Source organism: Lissotriton vulgaris, chromosome 10 (assembly GCF_964263255.1).
Source record: "Lissotriton vulgaris chromosome 10, aLisVul1.2, whole genome shotgun sequence".
In the NCBI taxonomy this organism is placed as follows: domain Eukaryota; kingdom Metazoa; phylum Chordata; class Amphibia; order Caudata; family Salamandridae; genus Lissotriton; species Lissotriton vulgaris.
The window spans coordinates 251,974,163-251,997,937 of NC_141698.1; the positions used below are offsets into that span (position 1 = coordinate 251,974,163).

A 23,775-nucleotide genomic window follows, 5' to 3' on the forward strand; every position below is an offset into this window, starting at 1 on the left:
CAGCTGCCCTTCAGCCTGTTCTTCAGTTGTACACCTTTTGTAAATGTAGGCCAGCTTATATATTTATGGCCATCGTACTATATAGCAACCCAGCTCCTTTAGAAAAGTATTGCAAATAGTTCGGTAATGCAAATCGAAAAACAATTCATTATCTGCTTACAGTGTAGGATTTATACGTTGAATTATGTCAGCTTTAGGTCGTTAACCTAATTATCAGTTGCACATTGGACTCATGCTTAGAATTATGCTGTATGAAGTTCCTTGAAGTGCAAAAATATTTCGGGGCGCTTTGATAAGGGATGATCCAAAGTTCTCCTGGTGAATTAGCTGACACAGCGACAGTAGGCAGGGAATCCCCTTCCTGCAGTGTCCTCACCTTTGTACATCTGACGCATCTCCTCTGTCAGGGCAGCGCTGCTTACTATTTGTCTGTGTGGCTATTTTATCACCAGGAGCGGAGTAGAGTGATTTACAACCCTACGAGGCGCAGCAGCAGACTCCAGCAAGCTGACTCGCCATTGCAGGTACCGACTGATACTCATGTTGGGGTTCGTTAATCTAGGGTGGGTTTTCTTTTAGCACCCATGCAGTGAGCGGAATGAACCCACGGCCGAGGCGGTCGCTAGCATGCGATGGACGTCTCCACCGGGACAAACAGCCAACCCCAAGCAAAGGAGCTCTTATTCGCGCAGAACTGCATGATTGATGCGGATTTTATTTAGACATGTTTAATTGGCAGCACCACCGGTGTTTTTTTGAGTTGTGTGTTTATTTTACTAATCTGTTGAACAGAATGTCCTGGGTAGGCTGTGTTGAATCACTGCTCTCCTCTTCAGGGTCCTGCCATGTCCTAAAGCCCGAAACCTCTGCCACACAGCCCTGAAGGCGACAGCATATTGTCTCTCTCGCTAATTCAACTTGCCGGTGCTTTGCATCACCCTCAACCTTGTGACCTGTCTGATTTTGGAGCGCAGCCATCTTGGACTGTTGCTTCAAAGGCCGAGGCAGTGCTTCACTGGGTGACAGTGCATGTTTCTTGTCTTCATATGTCACCCATTTGCTTCTCGGGTGACCTCCAACTCCTCACAAGTGTTGTCATATTTGTTCACACGTTTTTAGCATTAACTGTAATGAATTGATGCTTACCATGGCTATTGCATTGTGTTTTTGCATACTTTGGATTGTTCTCTTGCCTCTTCACCCTACATCTTGTTGACCAAGTCCATATCTCCTTGGTCTTTCCATGCCTCATCGCCCAGCTGAACAGCACTGAGAACTACAGCGAGTCCTTTCTCTTAGTAGCTCAGCTTCTGAGGCTGCTGGCCTGACTTTGTGACTCTCTCCCTTTGGAATCACTTACATGAGCTGCAAAGAGGCCACCCATGTGGGTGTGATGCTGTGATGTCTTAGGCGATGCTCCTGAGGGACGCTCGTGCATGTTTCCCATTCCACTATCCACCATTGCCCGCATGAGTGGCCTCCAACTCCTGCCAAGGGAGCTCCTATCAGTGAATTGCCGCCTTCTTTAATGCACCACCTGCATATTGATTTAGGCATGCATTGACTGTATTGTAAGCTGCTTAGCGGGATCTGGTGCCTTTCCCCTCCGTGACCACTGTCTCTCTTCCTTACCATATCTATACGTGCCTAGGTCCATCTCTCCTAGTCCCCGCTATGTGGCAGAGCCTAGCCACATAGACCCAAAAACCTCAGGGAATCCTATTTCTCAGTAGTTCCGATTCCAAAGTGAACTACCACCCTTAGGGTACAGTAGAAACCTCTCGACCTGCCTTACCCTCTTCACATGATGTACAGCCCAAAACCCAACTAAAAGGTGGAGAGGTTAAAGGGCACTTCATGTGGCGTCTTTCATGTTGGGAATCTCTCTACTATTGGTCACCTTCTCAAACCTACGTTCTCTCTAACCCCCCTTTGTCTAGCACGCCCACTCATCCAACCTAAGCTAACTACATGATTTTCAAAAAGTGTTGCTATTATTTAAAGACCGTTGACAGTTCTAAATGTTGTGCTTTCCTGCTTGGTGGCACACTGCAGCTGTGTTTGGACTCTTTGAACCGATTTTCTCTTGTATGAACTTCACTTCATTTGTCTTGCTAGTTTTGGGAGCTAAGCTTTGCTATACATTTACATGTTTCTTATTGTTGCACGATATAGACTCATTTAGTTTAGGTGGATATTATTGGCTGTGACTTCCTCTGAGTTGCACCATGCTACTTAAAAGTGTACTCCATAGACTCTTTCACTCTTGGCAGTGGTGTAACAAAACTTGAGGGGGCCCCCCCTGCAAAGTACATGGAGGGGCCAGCGATCCGCCATCCTGCAAGGGCTCACCCCGGCCATAAAAAATGAATCTGGTTTCTCCATTGGTCACACCCGCCCTTACATCAGGCAATTTACATATATCAGTAAATACTGCTGCTGCGCCCTCCAGCAAAGTTACATAACACTGCCTCCAGCCGGCCCACCAAACACATCCTCCAACTTGATGACCGACCTTCAAGCGAAGCCTGCTCAGTTAACCACCTCCAAACACAGACCACTGCCTTCATGCCTGCTACTAATGCATCCATTAACCCTACTCTCACCCCTACAGAACCCGCAGTCATGCTTTTCCCCACCTTTAAAACCACCCCTCGTATGTCACTGCAATCCCGTTATCACCGCCCTCTGCTCCCATGTCCACCACCGACAGAAAGACTGATGGCCGGTCCCCATCTAACCACTGCCTACTAGTAAAGACAGAACCTTTGAGCTGCTGCCCTCCCAATGTCTCTGTAGTAGTTTAAAACATGTTAAACAATCTCTTCAACTGACCACCCCAAAACAGTTCTTCCTGGTAGCCTCTACGGCATCAAAGCCGTTCCTGATACTTTTCATACTCTGCATGGTGCACACAATAATCTTAAATGTACAAAGGGGATGAGTTTTTGTTTCCTCACACCAACATTAATTTACACTATGCACCCCACTTAACCATAGCTCCTGTCAAAGGCAAACCTGATCCCATGTGTAGCACCAGTCAGCAAGTACCCCAAAGCCACCGCCAGAGAGAATGCGTAATTCATGTAATTAAACCTATAGTAACAACGTAGCATTTCCCCACCCACTGTCAGCCCAGCAAAGTCTGTAAGCGCACAGTAGCCATCAATACCTGCAACATCTAAAGCACATTTCCACTTCCTTTCAATGGCAGCTCCTGATACATATACCTATAACTTCTGGGCGGCATCTACCACAGACCACAGCATTCTTTTTCTCCATAAGGCTAACTGAATGCTGACAGTGAATGCTTCTCTTCCTCCTTCCTTTCTAATAACTAATGGAGGATAATGATAAAAATATAGCATTTTCCTATGCAAATAGTATATCAAGCACTTGCTGCCCACAGTCCTCACCAGATCAACACGTATCAATATTCTGCTATCACACCTTCCTGTCAACCCTATTATTAACTGGAGATGATTTTTATCCTTTCCGTGAACTGGGAAAAGCAAAAACTTGCACGAAAACAAGTCCCTTTAAAACCTTTGCTACTTATACAGGCTCACAAAGCACTTACTTGTTTTACTAACTGTCATTGTAAAGCAAACAGGTAACTCATTCTAGGATTGGAATTACTGCTTAGAAGTGTTGAAGTTAATACTGAGATGTAGGATGATTTTTTGCATTTATGCCAGACACTTGTTCTTCCCAGCATGCGCACAATGCAACAATACAATTTAGCTTAACAAATTGTCCAGAAATGTACTGGAAGGTAAAGAAACAGCCCATATTATTTTTACAAAGAAAAATAGACAAACGTCCACTTTATACCCCATGACATAAAAGCCTTAGCATGCACAGCTTGTCCATTTCCACACCACCTAATTCAGCCCTGGCAAGTACCACGCATTAGCCATTAGACTAACGCATTTAAGTGTGGTGATCCACATCACCGCACTGAAATGCAAAATCACGCATAACAGGCATCAAGCCTCCTCGGGTACCAGTGCTGCTAATTAATGCTAGTGTAGTATTATTTCCATGAGCCAATGTCTGTTTTCTGGTGCTTCCTGTAGGAAACTGGCTCAATATATATATACTACACCAAAATGAGGTATAGTGTGTATAGAGTCCAGGTGACCCCAGAGGTAGGCAGAGGTTAAAGTTAGATAGAACCTTACTCTCTATTTGTGGTAGAGTGGTCGAGCAGTAAGGCAGTATCAGAGGACAGTGTTAAGCATTTGATGTACACACTCAGTCAGCAAATTAATTCACACACTCATGAACTGAACTCTAGGCCAATTGTTTTTGTATAAAAATATATACTTATGGCTCACCGATTAGAGCGGCAGACCCTGAGGAAGAGGTTTGGCCCGGGACCAAGGTTCAATTCCTGACGCGGCAGGGTCTTGGGCTCAATGTCCACGGACTCGATAATTCTCGCCTAGGTGTCCACTCTAATCAAGGGTTTCACTCTGCAACTCTGGGCAATAGCTTGCTTAATCTCCACAACGGCCCCGAAAGCGCTAGGATGCCTGGCCTCACCTTGGAGGTGCCCAGTAAGGGGGCATCTCACAGGGAAAGCCAGGAAGGGTTCCACAGCGGTGTACAGCACCAAGATACCTTTCAGGTGATAGTGCGCTTTACAAGTATACACACATTTATATACTGTTGTTTTTTTTCAGAACCAAGCAAGTCTGGCACAGGTAAGCATTAAATACTTTAGAGTAATACGTTGCTGATTGTAGAACAGTTTGAAAATGCAATAGGAATTGTACTTTGTTTGATTTACAGGGGATGCAGTAGGTTCAACTACACATAATTCCACTTCAACCTACATAATTATAGTTCCCACAACATATTTACACTCACTCCAAAACACATGATTACCCTCCGCAAAATATAAATCTGCAACATGCTGCATAATTCCACTCCACACAATTATACACCATACCATGCCACATAATTCCACATGTCACACAATTCCACAATTCATTCCCAAACAATTCATCAAACAACATAATTACACTCCACATAATACCACTCAGCACCACATAATTTACCGCCACATAATTATGCTCTACTCCACATTGCATAAATACACTCCACATAAATCCAGTCTATGCCACGTAGCAACATTCAACATAACTACACTTCACACCATGCCTCATAATACCACTCAACATAATTTTCACTCAGCAGTGCACACTTCCACATCACACAAATTAAACTCTACACATTCCACACCACATAATTCAACAACAAACTACATAATTCAAACCAACAACACAATTGCACAACGCACCAGATACAACCAATCTACACCACATAATTCCGCACATGCTGCAATATTGGACAGCACACCACATAAGTAAACTCCACTACATACCACTCCACAACACAAAATACCATTCCAGATAATCTCTCTCGAAGACACACAATCCCACTCCATGACACACAATCCCACTCCATATAATTCCAGTACACTCAATACCACACAATTACTATCCACATAATTACACTGCACACCATGCTACATTATTTCAATACACAGATCCAATCCACACAACACAATTCCACAACTAACAATTGCAATCCAAACCATATATGACTTGCATATATGCAAATGCATATATTGCAAAGCCATATATTGCAAATGCTTGTTTACCTTCCAATGCGTCCCAGCAGATCCTTGTAGGAAGTTCTTTCCAAAATAAATCCAAGGAAATTCCAAATTTTTCAGGAAAGAAAAGAAGATTTATTTCCATACATAGGACCCATGACCAATCCAGTCAATTAGCAGGTAGCAATCTAAAAGATGCACATTTAACATTCCAGAATACAGAATGCACAGTAATAATACATTCTATTAAAGGTGTATTCACAAATAACCCACTCTCTACACACCCCCATCCTATAACACAATAAAAAAAAGAAAAACATTAAAACTATATACGTAGTTTCTAAATACAAGTAAGAAAACCATTTCAATAATAAACAAAATCAACAGAATGAAAAGGAGTCCTGATGCGAGAACTACACCTGATAGGTGCATTATCACCAGAACAACAGGCATTATCTTGGACATTTTCCATAGATCTTTGAACCATGGGAACAATATTCTCAGATTCACCATTGCCACCACTTTCACAAGAAAGTGAAGAAGAGTGATTATTAATGTCATTCTTTTGAACAAGTTCACCAAAGTCAAACCAACTTGCGTCTGTTTGAGTTTTGAATCTTTTACAAATTATTTTAGCTTGTTCCTCTGTAACTTTAGTCACTGCATTTCGATTCCACCATCCGCGATCTTGTAGTATTACAGCCATTTTTGATACCCTAATAACTTTTGCAGGTTCAGAGAACTTTGATTCTCCTTTGCTTACCTTAATAGGTTTCTTTATAAGCACCCAGTCACCAGGAGACAAAGAAATCACTTTGACATGTTTTCTCAAAGAACAATTTATTTTGTATGTTGTTTGTTTTTGTTTTACATGTTCTCTGACATTGCGTAAATCAATTTTTGAATCACTGTCCCCGAATTTACCTCTCAACCATGATGGATTAAGTAAAGAAATAGGTTTTCTACCCCTTAGGAAAACATAAGGAGAAACATCAGTGGTTGAATGGGGTGTTGTGTTGTAACTTCAGACCTTATCACACAGATACTTACAAACGTCAAGATTGTTAGCCACAGCTGTTTGCACACCTTCTTTCAATAAGCTGTTTGCCCTTTCTACAAGGCCATTAGAAGCTGGGCTATACCAAGGAACTAACACATGCTTACCCGATATTTCACTTAGAAAATTTTCAAACACATTAGAGACAAAATGAGTCCCGTTGCCGGTCACAATTTCAGCAGGAAGACCTTCTATCATAAATAAACATTGTAAAAATGTAACCACAGAATTTAAATCATCCCTTTTAACAAAAGAAAAGTATATCCACTTAGAAAAATAATCAATTATTACAATCAAAAATCTATTATCACATCCAAGGGAATTGAACGGACCCGAAAAATCCATTCCCAACCGTTGCCAAGGACCTTTAGACCACTCTACAGGGCATAAAGGAGAAGCGGATAAACGCCAATGCTTATCTGAACAAAGGCATTCAGGACACTTATCCACACATTTTTTAACTTGACCTTCGATACCTGGCCACCAATACATCTCCTTAATCTTCCTGACAGTGCTAGATGTACCTAAGTGTCCCTCATGGGCAAGATAAATGATTTTAGACCTTATGCCTTCATGTGGTAATACTTTGTCCTCTCTGACTAAAACATCATTCACAATGGATAATTCTGCCGCAGCCTGCAAGTAGCATTTGTCTTGCATAGATAAACTCCTATCACAAGGCCAACCTTGGACTAAACATTTTTTAACTCTGTCAAGACAGAGATCACCCTTCTCACAAGTGATCCACTCTTCCTCGAATAATTTACTACACTGTGTTAAATTGCTGATGGTGAAAACCACATCAGATTCATTCTCCTTGACAACTAAATCCAAATCAGCATTATCCAATGGAATGCGTGACAAACAATCAGCCCTGACATTCTTCGCTCCTGGTATGTATTTAATTTCGAAATTAAATTCCTGCAATCTAGCCAACAGTCTGACCAACCTAGAAGAAGCTCTGTTAGAGCAGCTATCCCCAAGCATGTATATCAAAGGTTTGTGGTCTGTAAGAAGTTGGAACCTAGAACCCCAAATATACATTCAGAACTTTTCAATGGCACAACAGCACGCCAAAGCCACCCTTTCAATTGTGATATAATAGGATTCTGCCCCACTTAGAACTCTGGAAGCAAAGGCTATTGTATACTCTTGACCATTGATCATTTGGCTCAACACAGCTCCTAAACCTTTTGAGCTAGCATCTACTGTCACAATAGTAGGTTGCCCATGAGAAAATGCTCTAAAAGCTGGTGCTTCCAAAATTAATTTCTTAACTGATTCAAGCACCGCTTGTGTTTCCTCAGACCATATATATTTTGCATTTTTCTTCAATACATTTCTGAGAGGTTGAACAATTATGGCATATCTTTGAACAAAACGAGCATAGTACTCGCTAAGACCTAAAAATGCTCTCAAAGCATCTTTATCTTGTGGTCTTGGAGCATCTTTTATAGCATTAATTAATGATAACTTTGGTTTTATTCCACTAGCAGAAATGTTGTGACCTAAATAATCTACGTCTTTGGTGATAAATTTGCACTTGTTTCTACTAATAGTCATACCTACACTTTCCAACTTTTGCAAAACAGTTTCAATCAGACTGTGATGTGATTCCAATGTCACTGAGTGAATTAAAATATTTTCTTGGAACGCTTGAATACCCTCAATATGTGACAATAACTGATCCATAAGACGTTGAAAACCCTAGCTGCGGACGCTAGTCCAAAAGGTAAACGTTTGTACATATAAACTCCAAAATGAGTTTAAAAAGTTGTCAAAGGCTGGGATTCTTTTGAGAGTGGAATCTGGTGGTAGGCAGATTTTAAATCTATTGTTGTAAAATGCCTACTACCACCCAGATTGTCTAACATTTTCTGATTTCTGGGTAAGGGATGACAGTCAATGAGAATATTGCGGTTCAGGGCTCTCAAATCCGCACATAGACGAACCTCGCCAGAGCTTTTGCGAGCGACGACACTGGCTGAAACCCACTCAGAAGATTCAACAGGTGTGATAATATCCTGAGTACATAAATCATGTAGCATTTATTTTTAAATCTTCCCTGGCCGATAATGGAATGGGTCTGCATTTTTGAACCACTGGAATTGCATTTTTTTTAAGTACGATGTTATGTTGGAAACATTTGACTAAGCCAACTTTTTCAGAGAATACATTGGCATATTTAGTAAGTAAATTCGTTAAGACTAGATCATCAGACATAAGGATAGTATCATCTGCTACTGATAAATTAGGTAAATCACCTAAACCAACAGGTTCAGGATGTCAGGGGTTTAAAACAATTCCTAACTTTGCTTGATCTTGCCAGCCTAAGATGTCATGACCATTCACAGCAACATAGATCTTAGTATAATTTTCTCTTCCTTTAAAATTGATGGAATCAGAAAAGTATCCACAGATAGTAATATCAAACTCCTCAAAAGCCTTGGGATTGACATCAGTAGGTTTCAGTAAAATTTTGGACCAAACTTTTTCAAAGGTTTTAACATCTAAAAAAGTGATTGGGGACCATGAATCAGTCATAACACTGATGTCAATAACTCCTATTAACATGTTGCACAAGGGGCCTTTACATTTTTTTATATTCCCATTCAAAGTGTTAATTTCAATAGTAGATAGAGTGTTACTCATAGTATGGCATAGTTCGTCCTCAACAACATCAAGAGCATTAACTTTCTTTTTAAGTTTAGCTGATCTACACACAGTAATAAAATTCCCAATTTTCTTACAAATGTTGCATCTTTTACGAAGTGCGGGACAACTTAAATTGTTGCCCATGTGGTTCTTCAAACCACATCTATAACAAGCATTTCCGTTATCAACATGAAGATTTGCATTTTTGGACTTAGTGGAAACCAGACTCACGACATGTTCATTACTCTTTATACTTGAAGAAGTTGATGCGTTGACACGTTTTCCACCAGAATCTTGAGTCAGAATTTTTGAAGAAATAACAGATTGTTCAATGCTTCTAGCAATGTCCATCACCTAATCAAGTGACAGATTTTTGCAAATTAAAATACGTTCTTATAGTTTTTTATTGAAACAATTGAAAACTAACTGATCTCGCAACGCTGTGTCCAAATATGAACCAAATTGACACTTCGCTTCAAAGACACGCAAAACAGCTAAGTAATCGTCAGTTGATTCATCCTGTATTTGTTTTCTTTTAAAAAAGCATGCCTTTCCACCATAACAGATGGTTCATCAACATAGTTTTTACCAAGTCTAGCTAGAGCCTCAGCATATACATTCCGTGCATCATCACCAGATGGTTCTGTAACCAAAGGTAAATTATCAAACACATCCTGACCAGCACTCCCTAAATGATTGAATAAAAGTGCTTTTTTTCTTGAAGCAGAATATTCTGTGGCATATATGGCTTCTAAATAGTTATCAAAAATTCTAAACCATTTGTGCCACGCAGTGGCGTAACGAACCTTGAGGGGGCCCCCCTGCAGGGTACTTGAAGGGGCCCCCTCCGGACTCAATCTAGAGCTCCCCGCGGGGGCTGCAGAGGCTGTGTTACACCCCTGCCGAACGACCTTTGAGTTGTACAGATTTCATTTTGGAACTCTCAAATTTGGAATACCACTTCCTCCCTATTTCAATATTACTGGTCTCTGTCAGCCAAAGGGAAGTGAAACTGCACTCTAAGGCAGTCTCCCCCATAGGTGTTTGATGGAGTGTCACTGCATACAAGACAGTAAACTACACTGACTTTCCCGATTAGTATACACTAACATTATGAGGCCTACTCCAGGTCAATATTCAATTCTGCAGCGTACCCTCTGCGCCAGGCTTTCTGTGCGCAGTTACCGAACTGCGCATTACAAGAATCTCACACATCCAGCCTTCACTTGTATGCAATCATGTGTGTACAAGTGTTCACATATAACTAGCCAAGTGCCCCCTTGCCTTGCTGCATTGCAGCAGCCTTATCTTAGAGGGCAGGCACTGGCTGTAAACACGTGCATTCCAATTACTGTGTGTTTAACATGGGTGGGTCACTAGTTATGAGGCTAACCCATAGTAAAAGTTAAAAAAACAGGTGATCAATAAGTAAAAAATCCAGGCTGATTTGATGGGCAGAACTTATCGCCTTAAAGTACTGACCAGGCTATTACAACTTAATCTATTCGGAACCTTTGAATGTAAATGAAAATATTGCAGAAACCAAATCAAACCTCAAAGGTGTTAATGCTCAAAGGTTAACAAACAAGACTATATAGAACCAGTCTTGAGGTGTGTCGATTGGCTGCTAAGGGCACACCAGATAAAGTTTAAAACATGATCAAACAAAGCAAACTAATGAGGGAACCAGGGAATATACTAAATCCAGAATGACTGTATCCTGACAACCTGCAGCAGTCAACGTAGGCAAGGTATATAAAAATGGCATGGGTGAAGATCATGATCAATACAAGGTCATCGACTTCACCATCAAGGTCATTACTTCGACTCACACAACTCTGATTACTGTTACCTTGACTCTTTCACTTTCACATGACCAGAAGATGGATCGACATGGCTCTTGCCCTGATGTCGCTGGAACTGGAGTTAGAATTACAAATCTATGGGGGCGCTAGGTGGTGCACTAGCGAATGGTGTCCTTCGTGTAAGGCTCCCGCCGCCCAGCGTACATTATCCTAAATAAAATCCTTTAATAGGCACTTTTGGGGGATTGTTCCTGCAGGCTTGTGTAACACAGATCCTCCGGTGCACCCTGGCCAAGTGAGGACTGGAAAGACGCGAGCTGGAGAACACGAGCTGCCAGTTAAGATTTCCCGAGCCGACCCTGTGGAGAGACTTTTAACGGAGGCCGGCGGCATCAACTAGGCGAGGCAGCGGCTGCCTGCGCAGCCCTGGGCCATCAACGACGAACATCCGACAGCAGCGAGAAGGGCCGGCGGCCGGGTCCGAGGATTGCCTATGAGGAGACCGCTGTGAGTCACATTCATCCCCCTCTCCACCCCCCTTGGAGGGAACGGCCGACCATCTTACAGCTGAACAGGGGGTCTGCTGGGAGGTCCGGAGAAGGGCCTGGCCAAGCGGTTCTCCTCCCGGGTGCGGTGTGCCCCCCTCCTCCCACCCCCCCAGCCACTCCACCGATATCGAGGGGGCATCGGCCCGATTACCTGTCCTAGAGGGTCCCGGGAACATACAGGACCAATTACGACATTGAGAGGGTGCATTTGGAGGCAGACTATTTTACGGATCGGAGGGAGGAAACTAACGTCGGGACAGACCCGTGTTGCGGAACTACGAAGCTTTAAGCTAGTGGAACCTCTGTCCTGTGTGACGAAGTGGACAGTGGAGAGAGGTGTCAGGGGGAACCTCAGGAGACGCACTGTGGTCTGGTGATAGCTGCAGTGGAGGGGCGGGCACGGGGCACTCGCCACTTAGCCATACCTGCTGGTGGAGGAGAGCGGCTGGAGGTGCTTGTGTGCCGCTGTCCTACTGACCCCAACTGAGGGGGGTGCCAGAACGAACTGCAGTGTGGACAAAGTTATTGAGCCCTGACCCACCCGAGTATTGAACAGCATCTCCCACTTCCCCCCACCTGTTTCTCTGCTGCCTACTGACTTGCTTCTACATATCTTGGAATTTGACACAGGCTGTGCCCATCAGAGTGGAACCAGAGACTGGGTGAGGACTGCGATAGAGCGATTGTCCATCCTTCTGTCCGTTGACTCTACCGGATTGGCTGGAGGTCACCTGGTGATGTTGGTGGTGTTCTGTCCTACGAAAGGGGCACGGGGACCCCCCCCCCCCGGGACACAGTCAGAGTCCTGGTGCGGACCTAGTTCATGCTCCCTCATTTCCCTGACGCCCCCCTCTACTTCTTCAGTTAATCTGCGACCTCAGCTGTGGAGCCTGATCTCTAGGTCTCTACGAAAATCGGCTGGCACACACAGATTGTTGCGACCATAGGCAAGCCGGACGCTAAACAGCCAAAACTCACGTTTGAGGCTGCAAAGAGGGGGACCCGCGCGAGTCAGGACCAGCAGAGTCTTGCAAGGACCAGCGGAGCCACTGGTGGGTCCACTGAACCTGCAACTGATCTACAAGATGTCCTTCGTGAAGTCCGCCAGGGGTTTGCCATGATTGCGGATAAGGTAGACAGGATATCCTCCTGTATGGAAGGAGTCGTTCAAAAGCTGGATGTTCATGAAGAGCGACTTAAAGAAGCACAACAACGCATATCGGATACAGATGATACCACGGCACAGCATACCTCAAAGCTCTCCAGGATGGACAACCTGCTGCATATAATTGCCGCTAAGAACGAGGACTTGGAAGCGAGGAGCAGACACAACAATGTCCGTATTTTAGGTATTCCGGAGTCAACAAACACGGGCAGGATGGAGGAATATGTTGAAAAACTTCTGCTAGCGGCGGTTGGCTCGGTAGCCTTCTCTCACCAGTTTATAGTGGAGAGGGCGCATCGCTCGCTGGGTCCCAGGCCTAAACCTGGCACTCCTCCCAGACCCATCACTGCCCGATTATTGAACTACAGGGACAGAGATGTGGCCTTGCGGGCAGCCCGCTGCTCGAAATCACTCATGTTTGATGGCAATTCTTTTACCATATATACTGACTTCACCCCTATGGTCCAGGAGGAGCGGAAGAAGTTCCTGGATGTTAAAGCTAAGCTCCGTAAACTGCAAGTTGACTATGCTCTCCTGTATCCGGTGCGCTTGCGGATCACTCACCAGGGGCGACAGACCTTCTTCACGAAACCGCAACAAGTTGAAGACTTCATTAAACACCTTAAGCGCTCCAACAGATCTTGTGAGGAGCGGGCGGGATCTCCGGACCCCCCGCGGGAGGACTTGGAAGAAGATGAACAATGAACTTTCCTACAGTGACCGATTGTCCTTGACCTGGCCACCTCCCATGTGAGTAAACAAGATGTGAGAGTATCGAGATCTAAATGCTGTTGTCACACTAACGAATGGCTTGATGTGTTGTGCAATCCCCAGGGTGCTTGTTATCGTATTGCTGGGCACCCCTCTATGCACCTACAGGGGGTAGGGCCGGCGCTGTGGCTGCGGTGCGTGTGAGGGGTTGTTGTGTTGCCACCTGGATATGGCCCGCAGCGGGAAATACCCTATGGCTCTTTGCCGTTTATCTACAGGAAGGGCGATACTTGGCCCTTGGTTTATGTTTGGTTTGGGGAGGGATGGGGGGATGTAATACTGGCTGGTTGGGGATGCCTCAGTGGGTGGAGGGAGGGATGTGGGGGAATGGGTGGGGGTTGAATGGTTTGACTTTGGTAGGACGACATGGCCTAACTCCCAAATTGCTTCTTTGGCTACTGAATGTGATGGACTTGGTAACACAGCAAAGGATAACAGTATAAAGTATAGCTTGTGAGGCGGCGGAATGGGTGAAGCCGCATGACATGGGGATATACAGCTGTCTGTATGGCGCAGGACACTAGGTTAACCCTGAATATACTTACCTGGAATGTGCGGGGCCTAGGGAACCCTAGGAAACGGCGACAAATCCTTGCATATTTAGACAGGCAAAATGTTCACATAGCTATGCTGCAGGAGACCCACTTTGCCCCCAGACAGTCCAAAATCTTTGCATCACGCTGGGCTGAACACAGGGATTTCTCCTCTTACTCTAGCTATTCGAGGGGGACGACAATTTTGATTAAGAAACGGGTGCCCTTTTCCCTGGTGGGACCCGGCTCTGATGACGAAGGTAGATATAACATATTATGGGGCAGGTTGGGCACCGAATCAGTTACGCTAGTGTGCTGCTATGGGCCGAACGTGGACGACCCTAATTTTTTCAGTTCTTTGTGGGAAGAAGTGCAAAAGATAGATTCGACTCAAGTCATCTGGGGCGGGGATTTTAATGTTACATATGCACCCACTGCGGACAGATCACACCCGAACCCACATCACCACACCAAAACATGTATACTGCTTAGAGACATCATTACAGAGTATGGCCTCATAGACGCATGGAGACACATATACCCGGCAAAGAGAGAAGGCACACACTTCACTGCACACGCCTCGTCCTGGGTGCGGCTCGACTATTGGCTTGTCACCTGGGGACTTGGGCCTGCAATAAGCAATGTTAAACATCTAGCCCGCACTTATTATGACCAAGCACTGGTCATACTTGAGCTGTCTTCAGAAGCCCTCAGTCCACCACGTGATGCATGGCGATTGAACCCCAAAATGCTCATGGACGCAGTCTTCCAGGAAGAACTGCGAGTCGAGATCTTAGATTTCTTTGAGCGCAGCAAAGGCACGGTGCAGGCTGTGGAAACCATCTGGGAGGCTTTTAAGGTTACACTTAGGGGATACTGCATTTCCAAGGGGGCGGGGGTGCTCTGAGATATTACTACTAGGCTCAGGACACTAGAGCGAGACCTAAAAATTATGGAGGAAAACTTACAGAGGGCCCCAGATGGCGCCACAATGGAGAAATTTAGAACGACACTCACAGAATACACGGAAGAGGCGCAAAGGGAAATCCATTTCAGGGGCAAGCACTGGCAGGCTCGTCAATACGGGGAGGGAGAACGCCTCCGGTAAAGCGCTCGCTGATTTTATCCGTAAGCCCCGATATTCTAATTATGTGCTGGAACTGGAGACATCCGATGGCACGCGATGCTGTGACACGGAAGGTATTCTGTCAGAATTTCTCACACACTACGAGGAATTATGCACTACCTCCGGCGCCCCATGCGTCAGTCTGGACGACTATTTGGGGGATGTAGCCCTTGGATGGCTCAGTGACGCAGATCGCAGGTTTCTGAGCGCACCTTTTGAGCTGGATGAAGTGCGAGATGCCATTATGGGTTTACAGTCAGGTAAAGCCTCTGGGATGGATGGCATCCCAGTTGAATTTTATAAAACATATGTGGATATTATGGCACCAGTTCTTCGCGAGGTCTATGTGGAATCGCTAGAAGTGGACTCTCTCCCTCCATCCATGAGGGAAGCCCTCATCTTATCCTTGCTGAAGCTGGACAAATCACCACATCTATGCGGCTCTTATCGACTGCTTTCTTTACTTAACTGTGATGCAAAGATTCAGTGAAGCTCGTTGCTAACCAACTGGCATTGCTCTTGGAAAACCTTGTTCTCCTGGACCAATCTGGGTTTGTTCCGGGGAGAGCGACCTCCCATAACCTTAGAACCCTTTTCACGATTATGAATAACGTTACCCCCGAATTGCCGCTGGCTGCGGTCTTCTTAGATGCGACCAAGGCCTTTGACTCTGTTGAATGGCACTATATATTCGCGATTATGGCTTGCATGGGTTTTCCCCCGCTTTTCTCTCCTGGATCCGACTTTTGTATCATCAGACGGGCGATAAGATACTTATCAATGGCCAGATATCACAAAGGTTTCCAGTCACTAGAGGGACACGACAAGGTTGCCCCCTGTCCCCATTACTGTTTGCCCTAGCCACAGAACCCTTGGCGGCCCGATTGCGGCAACACCATAATGCTATAGCTCTGCAATGCAACATGCAACAGATCCTTGTCTCCATGTACGCGGACGACATCACTCTTTATGTACGTGATCCGCAGACCAACTTGAACACTCTATTGTGGGAGTTTATAGTGTTTGGGCAACTATCTGGCGTTCATATTAATTGGGAGAAATCATGCCTCTTCCCCCTGACGGATGTAGTGACTCGGTTCCCACTGGACTTCCCGCTAGAGTGGTGTACGGATGACCTCCGCTATTTGGGGATTGGCATTACTAGGAACAAGGAAGATTTGATGAAACTTAATTATGGTGTGGCACTTACTCGCATCACTGACAGGGTTTCCAGGTGGATTTGACTCCCACTGTCAATGGCAGGGAGGGCGTCGCTGATCAAGATGGTAATCCTGCCCCAGCTGCTGTACTTATTTTTAAATATCCCTTTTTTTCCGGGTGTTATTTCTTTAAGGCCCTCAGGTCGGAAATGATCCGGCTGGTGTGGGGAGGCAAACAGGCTCGGCTGCAGTGGACAATGCTGATCAGACCCTACGCGGCCGGGGGATTCGATGTACCCGATTTTGTGAGTTATTATACTTGCGCTCAGGCCCATTACTTATACTTTTGGGTGAATCAGCGCAGATACATGCCGCAATTGGCAGCGGAGCATTGGCTGGCCCACCCCATACCTATTGAGGGTGCTGTGTATATGGACATAAATGCTAGGGAACGAGCACAAACGACAGTAAATGCCACGGTCCCGGCATGGCGAAGCATTGCAGAGCGCTTGGACATTCCAGTGCTATATGCTCCCCGTTTGCCTCTGGTGTACCACCCTGCGATGCCGCTCTTACAGGCAACTATCTTTCATAAGCTATTGCAACGCACGTCCGTTAGGACTTGGGGAGACTTGTATGAAGATGGGGTGTTCCGTACTTCTGATAGCATGTTCCAAGGAACCCAGAGCACGCCAATGGATGTTTTTTTGTACATCCATCTTAAGCAAAGGGTGCGCTCTCTACATCCAGATTTCCCAGCTGAACCTCCGCATATTACCCCCCTGCAGATACTACTGCAACAGGCATCGCCGAGACGATTAATATCTCTACTCTATAGCACAGTGCGCAACCAGTGTAATTTCGATGACGCGCCATCCCGCTCCAAGTGGGAAACTGAACTAGGCGCTCCTATGACAGACAAGCAATGGGAATATTGCTGCTTGCAGACCGAGAGGATCTCGGCCAGCAGCAGATTGAGGATCTTACATTTCAAATACCTTCATAGGCTATATCACACCCCGGTCAGTATGCATAGATTCCATCTCCGGAACAATGACAAGTGCGATCGTTGTCGCACCTCACAGGCTGATTTTTTGCATTTGGCCTGGACTTTCCCAGCCGTACAGGATTACTGGGACCAAGTTTTTGTGGCCCTGCGACGAATGACTGGTGTACATATAGAGTACTCGCCGTTGGTCGCTTTGCTGAGTAATGTAGCACATATACCGATTGCCAGTAGAAAATACACTGCCCTAACCTTGCTGATCGCAAAAAGACGTGTGACTTGTAGGTGGGGCAGGGAAAGGGCGCCGAAGTTCAAGGAATGGCTTGATGATTTAACATACTGCCAAGACCAATCTGCACTGCATGCAGAGCTATTTCCTGTCTCCTCCAGACCGCAAGACATTTGGGCGCAACTAGTTACTTATTTACAGTCCATAGCTCAGGAGACGGGCGAGTGATACATATGAGCGCACAGCTGTATGATCCCTAGATAGGATCGGTCTGCTGCATAGGTAAGACTGGTGTGCACGGATGAGACTGTCTGCTTTGAATCCTGGGACGTATCTGAAACTGCCTGCTATGATACAACGGAGATACCTTGATATGCATCACTCCTCTCCTTACATTGTATTCCCTGTATACAACTGTACTGAATCTGAAATAACGCGGCTGGCCCAAAATGGTTGTAGGCGACTTGCTGTGTTGTCATGTAACTGAGTCCATCACTGCTGTCATATAATATGTCTACTTATTGAAGCCGCTGGCCACAGATTGGTTGTAAGCAAATGGCTGTGTATAGGTCCAACAACCAATAAAGGTTTTTTTTTAAATTAAAAAAAAGAATTACAAATCCATCCTCTCAAAGTAATGAAGATTATTTTCATATTAAAGTTTTCACCTCATTATCATATTCATCTTTATTGATCTCAGTTTGTTCTTAAGCGGCATATTGTCTTTACGTAAAGAGATACAGATTCATTGGAATTCCAAAAGTGACCATACTGTCTGTCCACATCCTTGAATTGTTTGCAGGAAGGCCAGGTTCCTGGAGTGGTATCAAGCAGTAGCACTTCCACATTCTGATAAAGGATCAGTCGGGACTTCTCTTTTCTTTGATGACCCCCACTTTTTGGGCTCGAGAGAGGGGTTCTAATGAAGGATGTACCCTGCACCAGTAGTGCTCAGACAGGAAGAAACTAGGAGGAAGCATACTAAGGAATGGAGTGAGTTCAGTATTTGAGAAAAACACTGGGCGTCCTGCTGATCACCCATAAACTACTGTTGGCATGCTACAACCCAGAGAAGCGAGATCATGGGATACAGCCTAGTGACTGCAGCTCGTCCACGCAGGTCTTTAAGACATTCCCAACAGGAAGTCTGATTTTAGATAAAGAGCCTTTTTGATGTTACTACTTTCAGTATGTTCAACACAATAGGGTGACCCTATAACTCCCCGAAGCCTGGGTGTTTAGTAAATACAACAGAACCGTGTCCCAGTGGAGTCCGTGCAACGTGATATATATAATAAATAACAACTGAAGTTAGATGTTATGTATTATGTTGTATGACTTCGAACTGACTTTGCTAGGGCACACTTCTGTTTTATTAGTTTCAATTTGCCATTTCTTGGACAAACCATCATCATTATTTACTTTAAAAAAAAAAAGAAAAAACAAGCCAACTTTCAAGTTCTGAAACTGCAGAAGTAGGCTGTAAGCCCCTACAAACGACACCTACATGAGACTTCAACTAGGGCACCACAATTCAATGAGACAAGACGATCCCCATCACCGCCTGCCCAAGAGCACCATGAGGTCGGGCACAAGCTGCAGCAACGATCAAGCACAGACTCGCCATGCCTAAATCTCCTTTCACACACGGCCTGCCCTGGTTAGGGCTTGGGAGCAGATACGACGTTTTCCACTCAGATGGACGTTTGGAGTAGGACAAAGCAACAAACATGAAGTGAGTGTGCTGTGCAGCTTGACTCAAAACCACAAAATCAGTAATGCAAGGCGGTCTGGCACTACAGCTGCCCTACCTGCTGTCTTAAGCACGCTTACCCTGATGCACAAGAGTTACCTACGCTCTGATGCTCAGGGGTAGAAGGCAATCTACAAATGTAGTCGCGGCAAGCCTGTTATTACAGCGGGGTCTACCTTCCCTCGGGAACACAAGCCCATCCTCGGCAGACCCCACACAAGTCACTTCGGCCGTTATCCACCGCGTCCGCAGATAGCGCCTTACCTCCAGATGTTGCAGTTGCAGACGGACCCCCACGTGAGCTGCGCCTCATCCCACACACTACATGATGCTACTGCGGTACACGTAGGTTCCTCCCCCCCCCCATCATCTCATCGACATCCGATCCAGCCCTGCCAGTGCTAAAAGGAATATTTCCTTAACGGTTCCCGCCATCTCCCTTCTGCCATCTGCGCCCCTCTCTTTACCAATGCCGGCAGGCTTCATAATCATCAGATCCGAGTCCTGAGCAGGCACGACATAGCCATGCACGCTCGTCGCTCACCTTAGGCCTGGCTAGCCTGCAGCTTTGAAGGCGAGCGCCGGGGTGGGTAGCAGAAGACAGGGCGATTGACTGGGCAAGGCCAGACAGGAGCTAGTACTGTGTCAGTACCAGGGCGGCCGCACCCTTCTGGCTTCTTCTAAGTCAGTACTAACTAAAGAATCACGCGCTCTTTTACAATGCGCATGGCAAAAATGTCATGAGTCATGAGCCCCGCCCCCACCCTTAAGACCGCGGCACCGCGGCGGGCAGACGCATAGACAATTACTGCGCGCCGCCATGCCCATGGACCATTTTAAGCATAGAAAAAGTAAGAGCATGACCGAGCCGTACTGCGCACTAACTGTTTAATTGATTTAAAAAGGCACAGGCAGGCCCGGCCGGCAGGGCGTGTGTACGCACAGCACCATCATTAAAGTTTAAAAAAGTGAAGAGGCTGAGGCACGTCACCTGCGTGCGCACTATTTATAGGCTTGCACTGCCTTGTCTTGCTTACAGTAGCGTCTGCTGTCTTCCTTCCTCTGGTGAGAGTGAGGGGGCCCCTGGCTGGAGCATGGGACCCCCCTGCGGGGGCCTGTGTTAATACGCCCGTCGCCCCTATAATTAATGGTTACAAATGCAATACATTGAGGCTGTGACGGTCACCCTCCGTCCGTGGTGTGCGGCCCGCGCACTGTTTATAGGCTCGCTAGCAGCCGTTTTCCAGAGAGTCACAGTGAATGCGGGGGGCCCGCAGTGTGGGGGGACCCCGGGGGCTTGATGCCCCACGGGGCCCCCCCTGGGGCCCTGGGGGCATTGGGACCCTGGGGTCCCCCCGCACCGCGGGGGCTGGGGGGGCCTGTGTTACGCCCCTGGTGCCACGGCACTAAAGGCTTACCTGGGTTTTGCAAGAATGGTGGAGGTTGCATGACATTGTTTGACGAAGAAGACATAATTCAAAATATAGTATAGCAAATCTAGACTTGGCAAACTATCAGCACAGGTAATGCTACTGGAAGTGTATATAATAAGTCAAACTCACCAAATAATGAACCAAGTAATGGCCTAAAACATTAATTTAGCTGCAGTGAATGTAATACAAATAAATAAATATATAACAAGTAAATAAATGAATATATAATGCCACTCTAAATGAGAATCAAGAATCAAAGATCAGTGTTGTGTGCTCATCACGGAAGAAAAGCACAAAGAACGAAGGATGAAGCAGACTGAGACGTTTTAATGTGCAGAAATGCGTCCGATGAATGTGTTGAATCATTCCGATGACAGCAGATTCATCTGAAGAGATGTCCGGTGAAATCAAGATGACCGCCAAAGCGTGAATAGCGTCCTGACGCAGCATGAACAGTGTCCTGACGCTGCGTGAATAGCATCCTCAAAGTGAAGAAGCTGACGTTCCTCATGTAGTGACACTCAGAAAATATGCGTCACAAAGGTTCCTGTCGTCAAGAAGAAACGAACCTCGAGGAGCAAAGCGCGAAGACATAGATGACGTCTGGCTCCTGTGGCAGGGGAGCCAGACCCATCTGGTGGCGTTCCACGAATGGCTGAATAATAGGCATGAAGATATTAAATTCTCCATCGCACACAGCAATGAAAGGATGACATTCCTTGATGTTGAAATAACATGCATCAATGGTGAACTCAAATCATCCCTTTACAGAAAGGACACGGACAGAAATACTATTTTGCACCACAAGAGTGCTCATCCCCGGAACTTAAAATCGAACCTCCCTCATGGGCAGCTATTGTGCATTAGGAGAAACTGCTCGCACTTGGAAGACTTCTCGTCCCACGCTGAGAGATTTTGTCAAGAAATGAAAGAAAGAGGGTATCCCAAGAAACTATTGAAGCACTCTCTCAAAAGAGCGCGCCTCACCCCCCGAGAAACCCTCTTACAAGTGCGTCCAAAACCCGCACTTGACAGACTAGTCTGCGTTACCACTTTTGGACCAGACACTCATAAATTGAGGAAAACTGTGTTGAGTAATTGGCATCTGTTGGACAACCTAGAATGTTCATTCCCACGTCCGTTGTTCGCATACAGGAAGAATCAAAACCTGGGACAACAAATTATGAGGACAGATGTTTCATTACCCAAAAAGAAAAATGACTTATTGACCCAATGGAACCTTAAACCAATCACAGGGCACCACAAGTGTGGCACTTGCGTTGTGTGCCCCAATACCATTGAAGGCAACGAGTTCCAATATGGGGGACCAGATGGAAACATACTGAATTCTCCAACTGTAAGACCGACCAAGAATGTGGTCTATCTGGTCTTATGTCCCTGCGACAAAATTTATATAGGGAAAACAAGACAACAAGTCAACACTCGCATCTGCCAGCATAGGCCCGGATTAAAAATAAAATCCTGAATGCCCCGATGGTGGAACACTTCTTGGAAACCAAACATGAGGAAAATGATCTCAAATGGACGGTGTTACACACACTCCGATCCCTACATCGCAACGCAGACGTGGATAGAATGCTTCTCAAAAAGGAAGCATATCTTATCCTTAAATTCAACAGTGTGCAGAAGGGCCTTAACAGCCTATCTGAAATCGCAAGACTTTAATACCATAGTGCCTTGGCGCCATGTAGCAGCCTCAACTGTTCAGCTTGCCTCGTTCCTCCTCAGTAAATCTATCATTTTCATAACACTTTTAAATACGGGGCGCCACCCCTTCCATCTCGATGCAAATTAATTTTTTATAATTGCAGTGAATTGGTTCTAAATTAATCCTCTTTGTGCTCTTGTGCACAAAACTACGTGTCCCATAAGGCTTAGCTCTCTACCTAAGGGCTTGTATTAGGTAAACACACCCACCTTCCATCTTGAAATCACTGCAGAACGCCGTCTTCTAGGACTGGGGCAGACACAGGTATGCTACGCTCGTGCACTACCTAATTCTTTCACTTAGACTTTCGGCATTGTTCATTTTTTTTTTTTTTTTAATCAATTCATTCCGCTATTTTTGCAGCGGATGCCGTTAAAACCCCGATCTGATAAATAGAAGAATAAACAGGAAAATACAAAGCCATTCGGTACCGGGACTGTTAATCTCAGGTACGTTTTCAGGGGAGCTTTGCCGAGCACGATCGGGATACATCTAAGCATGTTCCTGATCCAATTGTCCTCTTGTCCTCACAACGCTCGACCCTCACGGCGTTTCTTAATTCCGTTATGGAAAACTATGTCAACACATCGCCAGCCGCCAGCTCTCCTTAAGTGCACCAGCTGACGGTAGGTCGTTTCACTTCTTTTTCATTCATCGACTGGCCACAGTAATTTGGAGCCAGTTTTCTAATGGTTCATTTGTTTTGTAGGTGGCCCCCGCCCTCACTTTGATCATACAACGACAAGTCTATTCCTGCACTACTAGACTCAACGTGCTCTTTTTCTTGAATTTGCTTCAACCCCTACACTGGTAGGTTCATGTCAATACTGGAGTGTCACATAAATAGGGTTTAGTGTTCACGATTACAAAAATTAAATTTCGTTACCCTCACCCTTTACCCCACAGACAGATTAATTGCGCCCTGATGAGATTCCAGGAAACCACTACCTGGATTCGAAACGCGTCGGCCAGTTAGCAAGGATTAATTGTGATCCATTCCCTCATACCAGCTCTTGCTGGTTGTAAAAAGAGTTATAAAGTGTATTTGCTTCTTTGCTTCTTTGCTATTTTCTTTCCCTTTTTCCGAATTTTTTTGGGTACTTAACTTATTCTCTATATTTGTGGGAAATTCACTGTTTTACGTTGCACATGCTTAAACTGTTCTGTTTGTTTGTTTTT

General features: G+C 45.4%; 1 protein-coding gene across 1 annotated transcript in view; it reads left to right on the plus strand.

Moving 5' to 3' along the window:
* The first annotated feature begins 365 nt into the window (after positions 1-365).
* The window catches only part of LOC147685058 (GTPase IMAP family member 7-like), a 510,455-nt gene continuing 487,045 nt past the window's right edge, over positions 366-23,775 (plus strand). Inside the window, exon 1 of the mRNA XM_086940944.1 lies at positions 366-524. The gene's annotated coding sequence lies outside the window, so the exon portion shown is untranslated. The remainder of the gene's footprint in view (positions 525-23,775) is intronic.